Consider the following 13135-nt stretch of genomic DNA (forward strand, 5'->3'; position numbering starts at 1 on the left):
TTCTCATTTCCTCATCTATAAAATAAGAAGGTTAAATAGGTAACCTCCAAGCTCCCTTCCAATTCTAAATCTATAATCCCATATAGGTGGCACAGTGGTTAGAGCACTAGATCCGGAGGCAGGAAAACTGGAGTTTAGATATAACCTCATGCTTTTCCAAGTCACTTGTCTCAGTGTACTCATCTGCTAAATGGGGATAATAATGGAATTTGTATCTCAGGGTTTTTGTGAGACAAAAATGAGATTATCTATAAAGTATTTTACTAAGTTTAAAATGTTATATAAAAGTTATTATCATAGCTTTGTACAAAAGTTAGTAGGTGGCTATGAAAATGTTTTAATTTTCTTTAAAAATATTTAATTATTTCAAGTAAATATTTTGAAAAAAAGATGAATGAGGAAGTTAGAAATGTCGATGAAAATAATTTATGTGAACTCTATTGAACAATTCCAATTATGAGATACATATATATATATATATGTATGAGTGTGTTATATATACAAATAAGTAAATAAAATGTATTATTTTTTCTGAAATCAGAGAATTGTTGAAATAAGTTAAATGCTTAAAAAAAAAAAAAAAGAACACAGATCTTCTTGCTCTCATTATTCCACAGATTGGGTTTTGGAATTTCCTATCAGAGAACTGTTTGTGTTAACACTGGGGTACAAGAAGAAGAATTCTATCGATTCCTGAGGGTCACTGCTTCATCTCTGTATGGATACATTTATTCAAGGAAAACATCAGTCTACCCACTCAACAGGCAGCTTACATAGATCACAAGCTGGGAAATACTAGAGGTCAAGAAAGTCTGAAAATGCAGCAGTGAATTTTATATTATAAAAATCTTCCATCAAAAAATAGAAAGGGAAGATATCTTCTCCTCTACCATAGTGGAAAGAGTTTAATTCGAATAAACATGATTTTGTCCCCTTCAAATGCTTTTTAATGTTTCCCTTGCCCTTGACAACCATGCCAGTTGCTGTACACTTGCCCCGCCCCCCTTTTTTTTCTCTCTTCTACTCTGACAATGACCTTATTCTAAAGAAAACAATTCCACCATCAACAAAAAAATTTAGGACAGTAATCCAAACTGTAATCATGGGAGACAAAATTTCAAGCAAATGCTAAACTGTAGCTTTGTTTATTTCAGCACAACACAGTCAAGATAGCTGTTGACAAAATGGAGCTGATTTGTATTCTAGGGTTTGTTTCATGCTCTTCTCAGAGACAGAGATCTATGATAGTTGCCTCGCTGACTTTCTAATATATGCTACTGACCAAAGTCACTCCCTGGGTGGAAGGGGGAGAGCCTCAATGCTGATCTACCGAGACTGCTATATAGTACTTTATAGCTTATTTAAAGGGACTTTTACACTGTAAAAAAACAACAATATGCTGCAGTGGGATTCTGAGAGCTCATTATATGAAGTTCTAATGTGGCTCTCAAAATCAGACAATATCTTTCTTTCTCTGTTCTTCAGAAAACTGTTGCTACTGTAATTTTCTACTGTATCGAAAGTGATAAATATCTGCTGGGATGGTTGCACTCAGCATTACTGTGAGTAATGAGGGGAGACCCTTTATGAAAAGTTCAGTTCTATTAGTACAAGCCTCCCAAATTTCAAACTTGTTCAATCGGCTGAGCATTCTTGCTCAATAATGATGTATTGGGAAAGAGAACTTTAAAGCTGTTCTTAAAAGACTTTTAAAAAATTCTTGGTAGTGTGTTGGGCGAAGGTGGAAAGAATAGTTTTACACAAAAATTTTGAGCTTCTAGTGAACTAAACCATTAGATTATTTTGAATTTAAATAAGTATTAATAAATTCCTATAGTCAATTAATAACCCAGAGGGTAGGGAGTTAGGCCTGGAGTCAGGAAAGACTCCTTTTCCTGAGTTCAAATCTGGCTTCAAATACTTACTAGCTGTGTGATCCTGGGCACTGTTTGCCTCAGTTTCCTCTTCCATAAAATGAGCTGGAGAAAAAAAAACTACAAACTAACCCAGCATCTTTTCCAAGAAAGCTCAATATGGGGTTATCAAGTGTTGGATACTACTAAATAATAGCAAAAACAAATTGCTATTTTACTGAATCTCTTGAAGCTATAAGATAGCAAATAAAATAAAATGCCAAAGATGGCTCATGATATAATGGAAAAGGGCTGTGTATTTGTCATCAGAATAAAACTAGATCCAAAGCTTGTATGTGACACTTAATAGTTTTACTTTAGTGGACAAGTCACTCCCCCTCACAGCCTCAGTTTCTTCATCTTCATAAGCATCAAATAAAATCATATTTATAAAATGCTGCAAAGCACTTAGTTTAGCAAATAAATGACAGCTATTATATTTTAGAGAATTAGTCTTTTTTTACCCTTAATCTTTTATTCTAGGATCAGAGTAATAACTCTGTCTCTAAAATGGCGGTTCTCTTGGTCTTCCTCTTTCTGCCTCCTTTAGAATCTGGATCCCACCACTATCATTTCTCATTCTTATTCCTCTCACTCTCCTGCCCTAATTTTCTCCTTCCTTCATAAAATACACAGCACTCTCAGATCTTCACTTGCCTCTACTGGCCTCTCTGATCACCATTCAAATAACCCCAATTCAATTAAATTGAACAAACATTTCTTTAAGGAAGCTTTTTTAAATTCTCCCCATTCAGCAGTTCTCTCTCCTAACTTTATGCTAATCCTTTTTCTTAAACCTTTACTATGGCACTCATTACATTTTGCCTTTTATGAAAATATACGTATCATCTATCTTCCTAGTCCTTAAGACCCCTGAGAGTGGGTTTTATGTTTTGTTGCATTTTATATTTCCCCACAGCATGAAACAGAGTGCTTTGCTTAATAAATGCTTAAAACTATTTGTGAAATTCACAAATCAAACTATATTTTCTGTATCCAAATTATCACTAAGTCCTATCAGTTTTTCCCTTGTAAAATGTAAAATTCCCCATTGTTAGAGCACTAATCTAGATATCATTATTTTTTTATCTGTGTGATTCTAATCCTTTAAACTGATTTCACAGGCTGTGGACTTTCTGCTTATTGGATGTATAAAAACATGTCTTCTCACCTAATAATGAATCTACAGGTGGCTTCCTTTGCTTGCAAGATCTATTCTCAAGTTTTTTTGTTTGTTTGTTTTGTTTTTGCTGAGGCAATTGGGGTTAAGTGACTTGTCTAGGATCACACAGCTAGGATGTGTTAAGTGTCTGAGACCAGATTTGAACTCAGGTCCTCCTGACTTTAGAGCTGGTCCTCTATCCACTGTACTACCTAGCTACCCCCTACTCTCAATTTTTTTTTTGACCAGTTTTCAAGACTCTCCATTCCTGGATTTTGCTTTCTTATCTTAACTTATTTCTCACTAAACACCTACATAGACCCATTTCTACAGTTAGATCACTTTCTTTACTTTCCCTCAAATATGAGACATTTCTTGCTCTAGTCTCCCTTAGTAGAATGTTATGTTTAATTGTTCTCCAACTACTCAAATTCTACACAATCTTTTATGTTTAATTCAAGTCTCATTAACTGTTAGACAGGTTAACCATTCTATCTGGAAACTCCTGGTAACAAAAGCATACAATTTTATATTTTATTTTCTAATTATTTCATTAATATTAGTTTTCTTTCCTCAACTACACTGATAAGTCTTTTAGGGTAGGAATCACATCTTATTCTTGGGTATTCCCTACAGATTACAGTGTTGGGCACACAATAACCAGTTAATTAACATTCGATTGATTCTTGTACATGTTCACTGTTAGTCCTGTAGACTATTCTGAATCAGATCCCAAGTTATTACTAAGTGAGAATGGTCTGAACAAGAGAAAGTGGATCTTTAAAAAGCACTGCTTTTATAAAGATAAAAGGTAATTCAGTGTTTCTATAGCTCAAACTGAAAAATACACATAGATACATATATGCACACAGATGAGTTTTCAAGCTTACTAGCACAATACAGATCAAAGGTAAAGAATGCTAGCTAAAGAACAAAATTCACCCTAATGTATATGAGGTATCTTGAAGCAACAATTGAGTGAAGACATATCACCTGTTGGTTATAACAATTTATTTAATTTTAACTGTTTTGTTCATGCTTTTAAAAATATTTCCAATTCCAAAGGATTCCCTGTATCCTCCTTTAAAAATTTGCTTTGTAGTAAATACATTCATTCAAGTAAAAGAAATCTACCTTTTTACCTTGTCTGCATACTTAGGCCTCTTTCTTCATCTATTTTCTTTTACTTCTCACTGAGGGAGAAGTTTAAAGTCAAGATTGGTCACTACACTGATGAGTATTCCATAGTCATTCAATGATGTTTTAAAGATAGATTTTTTAAGAAATATGACTTTAATTGCAATGGATACCTGAGAAAATTCAGGAATAGAAGGACTGTGTGTCTGTGATAACTAAAACTGTGGTAGAAGTACTATTTAGAAGATGGACTTGGTGCTACAGCTATATAAAAATATCTACAGCTTAACCTCATCTCCTTATTACTATTGTTCTTGTCAAACATTTATGTTTATGAGACAAAAATCTTTGGTGTGTAAACATGTACCAGACTTGATTAAATCACCAGGAGAGAGGATGATGAGAACCAATCAAGATAATGTGGAGTTATCCAATGCACAAATGCATCAGGTGTGTCTGTGTGTGTGTGTGTGTGTGTGTGTGTGTGTTATAGTACATAAGTTAGAAATATCTGTTTAATGCAAAACAGCTAGTGATTTAATGATTCTAGTGATTTCTTCTTTTAAAAAGTAAATTTTCATTATGGATTCTCAAAAAAGGAAGAAGTGATTGCTGGAGTGGAAATAAAGATTCTTGAGAAGATGATTCACTGAATTTTATAACTTCTCAGAAAGGAAAGGAAAAACAGAAAATTGTCAGTCATCTCAGATTTGGAGGCAGCAGATTTCAAATGGTTCAGAGTAAGACTGGGTAGCTTCCTACAAAGTAAAATAATATGGATACAATAAGACTAAAATGTAAGCTGTTGTCTTAGAATTTAAAGTACTTGGAAGTAGAGTTGATCTCATTCTTTGTACTTTTATTGCTGGTCAGTCAACAAGTATTTATTAAACCCTTACTATGTACCAGGCACTGTGCCGAATGCCGGGAATTCAAAGAAAGACAAAAATAATTCCTGTCCTCAAAAAGTTCACTTGTACATAGTAGGGGCTTAATAGATATTTGTTGATTCATGAGAAACTAAATAATAATTTCTGAAGCACAACAACAACAAAAACTATCATAATGAAGAAGAAAAATAAATGTAGTTCAAAGATACACAGACACAGAGGAATCTCATCAAGTAACTTAGATTTTTTTTTAAAAGGCCAGGAGATGGAAGCAAAGGAAGATGATGTATGATAAGTGAAAGCATGACAGTCTTGTCAGGAGTGCTGAAGATCATTATGAATTGAGTTTGGAGAAATAAGCTAATTTCAGCAAGAAATTTGTTTGTTATTAGCTGTATTGGGGAAAAGGCTAATTCAGGGAGGAAAAGGATAATGAGATGATGGAGAGAAGGCAGATTAAAGTTAATGTTTACTTTGCTCCTGGTTTCTCTGCCAATGAAAATGACTTATGAGCTATAAAGGACAGAACATAAAAGGCTAATAGAGACCTGATACCCAAGTTAAATACAGCATCTATCTGCCTTTGGTGGATTTAAATCACTAGCTCCAGATTGCATTCTTGAGAATGGACAGAATTGTCAGATATGACTTCTTAGATATTGTCAGTAATATATGAAAGAGTATGATAAATAGGACAGCTACCACTGGTTTGAAGAAGACAAATACTATCTTGATTTTTCAAAAAAATAGAGAATGGAATCTGCAAACGTAAGCTAATTATTAAGTAACGTTGAGATAGGTCAAAGAGCTAACATCAATTCCTGTCAAGCTTCTAGAATGCATTGCTAAAATGATGGTTAATTAAAAAAAAAAATGACGGTTAATAAACACCTAGAAAAACAAATGGATCAGAAAAAGCCAGCCTAGCTTTAAGTGAGACCAGTAGCTTAATTTTATTTCCTTTTCAATGATAATAATGATAGCTAACATTTAAATAGTGTTTATTATGTGCCTAGCACACATTTACAATTATTATCTCATTTGATTTTTGCATCACCCATGGGAGGTAGGTACTATTATTATCCCCATTTTACAGATGAATAAACTGAGGCAACAAATTCAATAGAGCTGCTTAGGGTCACAAAACTATTCTTTAAAAGCAGATCTGAATTCAGGTCTTCCTGACTCCAGGCACAGCACTCTTTCTACTTTGCCTTCTAGATGCCTCTAGGTACTTATCAATCTTTTGACAGAATTACTTGACTGATATACTGTAAAGTAAAGACATACTATGGATTTAGTTTACCTCCATTCCAGAAAGGCATTTAAAAGTTTCTCACACTATTTTTTTGTGGTGATGATGGAGAAATGGTTTCATATAATTTCCATCTAAGGGCTTCCCAGACTTACCTGAAATTCTGTCTACTATGTGAAACTTTTTCCAATCTCTCTTAATCCTATAGTGCCTTTTATTTATTAATTATTTCCTACTTATCCCGTAAATAGCTTATTTAAATATTTGTTTGTGGTCTCCTCATTTAGATTTTAAATCCCTTAAAAGCAGAGATTGTCTTTTGACATTTTTTTGTATCCCTGGTGTTTAGCAAAATGCTTGGCAAGTGGTAAATGCTTATTGATCAATTGATAGAAGAGGTTTAACAGGATGATAAAGGACTTTGAATCTGTGCCATATGAGGACCAGTCAAAGAAACTGAGGATGTTGCCCTGGAGCACAAAAACTCAAAGACATGATATTTTCTTCATGTATCTGGGGGTGGGGGTGGGAATTAGACTTATTCTGTTGGTTTACAAGGAAAGTGCTAAGGACAAGGCAACAAACATTTAAGTATTTGTTGCAGAGAGACCAAATTAGGCTTAATAGGAGGAGGAAGAAGCAAATTTATTAATAATTAGAACTTTCTAAAAGTGGAATTCATTATCTTTTCATTGGAACTCCTTAAGCTAAGACTGGATGACTATTGTCAGCTATGATATAAGGGGAATTCCTTTCAGATCTGAATTGGACTGGATTGCTTCTGAGATCCTTTCCAACACTTAAATTCTGTGATTTCATAATTTCCTAAGAAGAGGACAGTAGCAACATAGAGGGCTACTCAAAGATTTCGATAGTATCTTGATTAATATGTAAATACTGAGGTTACCAAAATAGGAAAATTCATGACACTTGAATATCAGAAGCCTTTAGTTTGCATCTTAGTCCTCTCATTTATGACTGTATGATCTTAGATAAGTCATTTGTGTGTGTGTGTGTGATTCAGCTTCCTCATCTGCAAAATTAGGGATCCACATTTGGTGAATTTCAAAGTCTTTTTTATACCTAATTCTATGATTTTTTTTAATCCTATGAATTCAGTAAAATATGGAAATTATAATGAGGGTATTCCCTCTATCAGTGTAGATTGTATAACTGATCTGCGTTTTATAGCCTGAAGTATTTTAGGATTAAGCAATTCTCCCAGAATCACATTGCTATGATGTATCAGAGAGAAGTCTTCTTGATTCCAAGGCTAACTTTATTTGTTTTGCTATTGCTGTTAGTCATTTTCAGTCTTGCCTGACTTTTCATGACCTCAATAGAGGTTTTCTTGGCAAAGATAATGGAGTGGTCTGCCATTTCCATCTTCAACTCATTTTATAGATGAGGAACCTGAGGGTAACAGGATTAAGTGAATCGCCCAGGGACACATAGCTAATAATTGTATGAGACTAGATTTGAATTTAGGAAGATGAGTTTTCATGATTCCAGGCCCAATACTCTAAGCACTGTGACATCTAGCTGCCCCCCATGCTATAATGCAATTAGGATACCAAAGTAGTTTATAATTAAAAACTCAGACATTGAACTTCAGGGGGTGGGATGACTGAGTAGAAAAACTACTCAGCAGAGATGCCCCAACATATCCTCCAAACAACTTTAAAATAACGCTTCAAATGGAAATGTACAGCAGCAGAAACCAACAAAAGGTCAGTGAGATATTATTATAGACTAAAATAATTTAGAAGGTCTGGAAGAGAGATCTGTGATAGGGATGGAGGCTGAACCAAACTCCATGTGGATGAAACACCAGTGGTAGGATTAGGTGATAGCAAGAAAAGGAATAGAAGATTCAGGTACTCTTAATTTCAAGATGGCAAGAGTACCTGGCAACTGCTAAGAAAGAGATTACAGAGGACATATGTACTGGGTGAAAACTAGACACTGGCAACTCCATTGCCTATACTCATTTCTAAGACACAGTTCAAAAGCAGAAAGGTGCTCTTTCACTCAAGAGAGAATGGAAAACCTGAGGAGCAGTATCATTTTTGGTTGCAAGGGATCTGGAGCCCTAAAAAAAACAGTATTCATTGTAATTCTAAGATATCAGGGGCCCTTCTTGGGTAAAGACAAAGGTAAAGACAAAAATAGCAGTGACCACATTTCCCCTCACCCACATTGCCCAGATCAAACCACCTTGGAAGCAATGAAAACTTTCAGACTCCTAGAATTAGCTCTGAAGACAACAGTGCTAAAAAGTCAAAAGTTTGAGACAATGTTCCTCTCCCCCAATACCCAACTTATCATAAAGTACAAAATGAAGAAGGGATAGAAAAATGAGCAAATAAAAACAACCAAATGATCATAAAAAACTGTTGTAGTGAGAAGGAATGTCAAGAACAAACTTGGAAAAAGACGACACCAAAACAGTTTCAAGCAAAGTTTTAAAGCAGAAAGATGAATTGGACACAATGTGGAAGAGAAAAAATTATGGAAGAAATGAAACCAAAAGAAGAAAATTATGAAAAAAAGATTTTTAAAAGAGCCACAAAAGTACTAAAAATATCAATTGTGGAATATGGAAATTTTTTGCATGACTTCACATGTATAACTGAGATCAAATTGCTTGCCTTATCAAGGGGAGGCTAGGTATGAGAGAGAGGGAAATAATTTGGAATTCAAATTTTAAAAAAAAATTGTTAAATCTGTTTACATATAATTGGGAAAAATATAACGGAATAAATAAAAATATATTAAAAACTCAGATGTGATATGTGTGACTAAGCATTATTATGGTGAACTTCATTTTTTTGACCAAGTGTACAAGAACAAAAATATATTACTTCTATAATAGAATAATGATAGAGTATTATGTGGTAAGAATAACCACTAGGTGACATTTATGTAAAACTTTAAGATTTTAAAAAGTGACATTTTATTTCATTTGATTCTTATATTGTTATAAAGAATATGCCATTATTACCTTTTAATGATGAAAATGGCTTAGTGACTTGCTTAGGGTTATATAAATATTAAGTATCTGAATCAGGATTTGAACTCATACCTTCCTAATTCCCAGTCTAACTTTCTGCCTCTCAATATAAACATAGAAATTTATTGCTGTTGTTTTGGGAAAAAAATAATTTTTAGAAAGAAGGTAACATTGAATTAAGAAATAAAACAAAACTTCCTTTGCCTAAATGATAATTCAACTCATTTTACTCTTAAGCAATCCTTATGATACCTGGAAAAGCTTGACAATCCTTATCAGCAATGAAAATTGTATCTGCTTTTAGTTCTAAATGAAAATCAATTTGCTTAGAAAAGGCATTCCATGGATGGCATAGAAAATCTGACCTTTCACTTCTTTTCCTATAGTTATTGGCAAGTATTACTTCAGGGAAACTCTGGTCTTGAATTTTGAAGGCACCCATGTATTCTTGGAGATAGTTAATGCTCTAAAATTCTTCATTTTCATGATCATCAAATTTACCCAATTAAGAAAATAGCACCACAAGTAGCTATTTCCCAGGAGTACCTCTTTTAATTCTACCTCCGGGGGAAAGAAACAGCTTGTTTGCAAGCAACTTTTCAGTTATTCTGCAATATAACCTGATGTCACATGTAATAATATAGCTTTCATTCCATACACTGCATTAAAGATTTAATGAGGCAAGTTAGTTTTTCCTCATCTGTAGAAAAGGCTAAAGGTAGGACAGAGGAGGAAGAAATGAAAAATAATCTAGCAGTAAGCTATTCTTTTGCTATCTTTCTCTATTTACTACCCTAATAAATATGAATTGAAAGGTGAAGGAAAGGTCTAACTATCTAAGACAAAATATACAGAGTTGAAATATTTTCATAACATCATTTTAAATCAGATTATTCTCTACTATTATTAATTATCATAACTATTATTTAACTAAGCAGCACATAAACCATCATATTTGTTTTTGCTTAAAGGAGAAAATGGTTCTGCCAGGTTACTCTCTAATCAGACAGAAAGGTTATATACAATGAGGAACCAATAGAGTGAATTCAGTTTAGTATCACAAATATGGTAAGACACACTCATCTTTTTCATATCCCAAAGCAAAGAGAACAGTAAAACACACACAAAAAAATCTGTTCCCCTATAAGATATATGGTATTATGATTATGGTATGCCTTCATAGGCATCTCCTTTTCAGGGACAATAATACTCTTGAATGTTATATACATTTTTATAAAGTAGATAAGCAAAATATTTTCTAACATAATTCTACATAATTTTCCTTCTGTAAAGCTTTAGAGTTACAATGAATTCAGATCAAGAAGATGCTGAATTCAAAGACTTGTCAATACAGTTACAATTATGTACTCTTGTATTGTACCATTACATACTCCTGAAGCATACAATTATGCATGCTATAATTACAAAGAAAAATGAGATCATCCTTGCTCTCAAGAAGTTTACATTCTTTTAGGTGGAAGAGAAAGTCATGTAAATGACTTAAGTAAGGGTAAGTTCTGAAGGGATAGAGCATCAACATTGAAGTGAATTAAGGAAAGTTGTGCTAGTCTAAGCCTTGAAGGACATTTGGGATTCTAAGAGACTGAAGTGTTGTTGTTGAGTGCTATTGTTGTTGGTCAGTTCAGTTGTGACTCTGTGACCCTATTTGGTATTTTCTTGGTAAAGATATTGCAGTGGTTTGCCATTTTCTTCTCCACTACATTTTATAGATGAGTAAACTGAGGTAAACAGAAGAAAGGGGCTTACCTAAGTTCACAAGTGTCTGAGGCAAGTTTTGAACTCAGGAAGCTGAATCTTTCTAACTTAGGCTCAGCATTCTACCAACTGAGCCACCTAGCTGCCAGACAGAAATTAGAACCATGGGGGAACTGCCTGTGTAAAGGTGCAAAGATGAAAAATGAAATTTCAAGTTTGGAGAACAGGTATTAGGCTAAATTTTGAGAATGGCATAGTTAAAATATCTTGAAATTCAGTATTTCTTAAATGTTTTTCTTACCCTTTTCTTGGACACTATTTTCAAGGTAGTTACATATCATATAAATCAATAATACTTAATGAGATCTCACCTGTGACAAATTCTATATTTTTCTGTAATCCTTGGGCACTTTTCTAGTATGATTTAGATAGACTCCTGGTTAGGAATACAGACTTCTCCTTGAAGTTCATTTTGCTCCTTTAGTTGCAGAAATTGAACTATTCCTGGCTCCTCTTTCTATCCATTTAGAATAAGCCAGGATAAGCCACTTCTGACTTATTACCCAAGCTGGTCCAAAGAAATGTAACTGAACAGGAAGATGACTCAAACATGTAGATCTTTATAAGTATTTATTTAGTACTTATTCCGTACCTACTTTTTGATATTTGAACTGATTATCATATACAATTAACTAATATGATTATGACACTCTATCTTGTTTTCAGGAACACCCACATAAATTTGATACCCAAATAAATGAATTACTTGTTTTTCCAACCCTTCAATCATCTCCTGATATTCAATCATATTCCTGATATGAAAAGTGACAAAAACCAGTAACCACAACATCAAAGAAGAGTTATCAGATGGAAAAATTATACTTATGAGTATTAAAGAAACTCTCAAGTATTGCCACCATTGCTTAATAGGTTTTCTTTTTTTTGTGACAGGAATTCATCAAGTAGTAAATTAAAATTGGGCAATCTTAGCAGAAAAAAATGGGAGCAGCTAAGAAGCTTTGTGATTCTTTTCTGTGTTTATAAAACAAATCATTGGGATAGCTAGATGTTTCAGTGGCTAAAGCACTGGACTTGAGTTCAAATTCCACCACAGGCACTTAATACTTCCTAATTATGTGACCCTGAGCAAGTCACTTAACTTCAATTGACTTTCAAAAAAGAAAGTCCTTGCAACTTCTGTCTGTCTTGTATTGTTGATAATAATAATTAGCATTCATATAATATATTAAAATTTGCAATTTGTTTGACAAAAATTATCTTATTTTATTGCCATAGAAAATGGGAGATAGATGCTATTATATTCTTATTTTTACAGATGAGGAAATAGCAAAGATGAAGCAGAAGTGACCTATCCAGCTAGTAAGTATCTGAGGTTTTTGGTGAACTCATGTCTTTCTGATTAAAGGTACAACACTCTATTCAGGGTATCATCTCTTGTTTAATGTGTTTGCATTTTAAAGAACCATTCAATTAGTAATCTGGGAATATGTTGGATATTAATATGCAATATATATTTCACACGTAGCACCTATATGGATTATCTGTAATACTTTCTCAAAGTATAAGAATTGTGGATATAATTGTAGGTGTACAGAGGGAACAATGAATAGAGACACAAAGACAGGAGGACATGGGTTCAAGGCCTGCTTCTGAGATATATATATATATATATATATATATATATATATATATATAAGCTCTAGGCAAATCACCTTCCAGTGTCCCAGGAAACAGTTTGCCTATAAATTACAGAAGAGATTAGAGGAATTTTTTTCTTACTGGAAAACCAGTGATATCCTAGATCTGCCCTACCTCCTCCCTACCAAGACTATGAATATATCAATTAATGCATGTACAACTTCAAATAAAGCATAGCCAAAAGCTGTGAATACATGAGATTTTTTTATTCAATACAACTTAATTCTGTACTAAATACTCTTTTAAAAATGAATTCAACAAAGTTCCCTGCCAAGAAAATGACAAACTAGTATCTTCCTTATCTACAACATTGATATAGAAACACCTTGA

General features: G+C 33.5%; 1 protein-coding gene across 5 annotated transcripts in view; it reads right to left on the reverse strand.

Annotated features, from left to right (window-relative positions):
- LAMA2 (laminin subunit alpha 2) overlaps positions 1-13135 on the reverse strand; it is a 747833-nt gene that overhangs the window by 297235 nt on the left and 437463 nt on the right. The gene's annotated exons all lie outside the window — the stretch shown is intronic.

This window comes from Sarcophilus harrisii, chromosome 4 (assembly GCF_902635505.1).
Source record: "Sarcophilus harrisii chromosome 4, mSarHar1.11, whole genome shotgun sequence".
Classification (NCBI taxonomy): domain Eukaryota; kingdom Metazoa; phylum Chordata; class Mammalia; order Dasyuromorphia; family Dasyuridae; genus Sarcophilus; species Sarcophilus harrisii.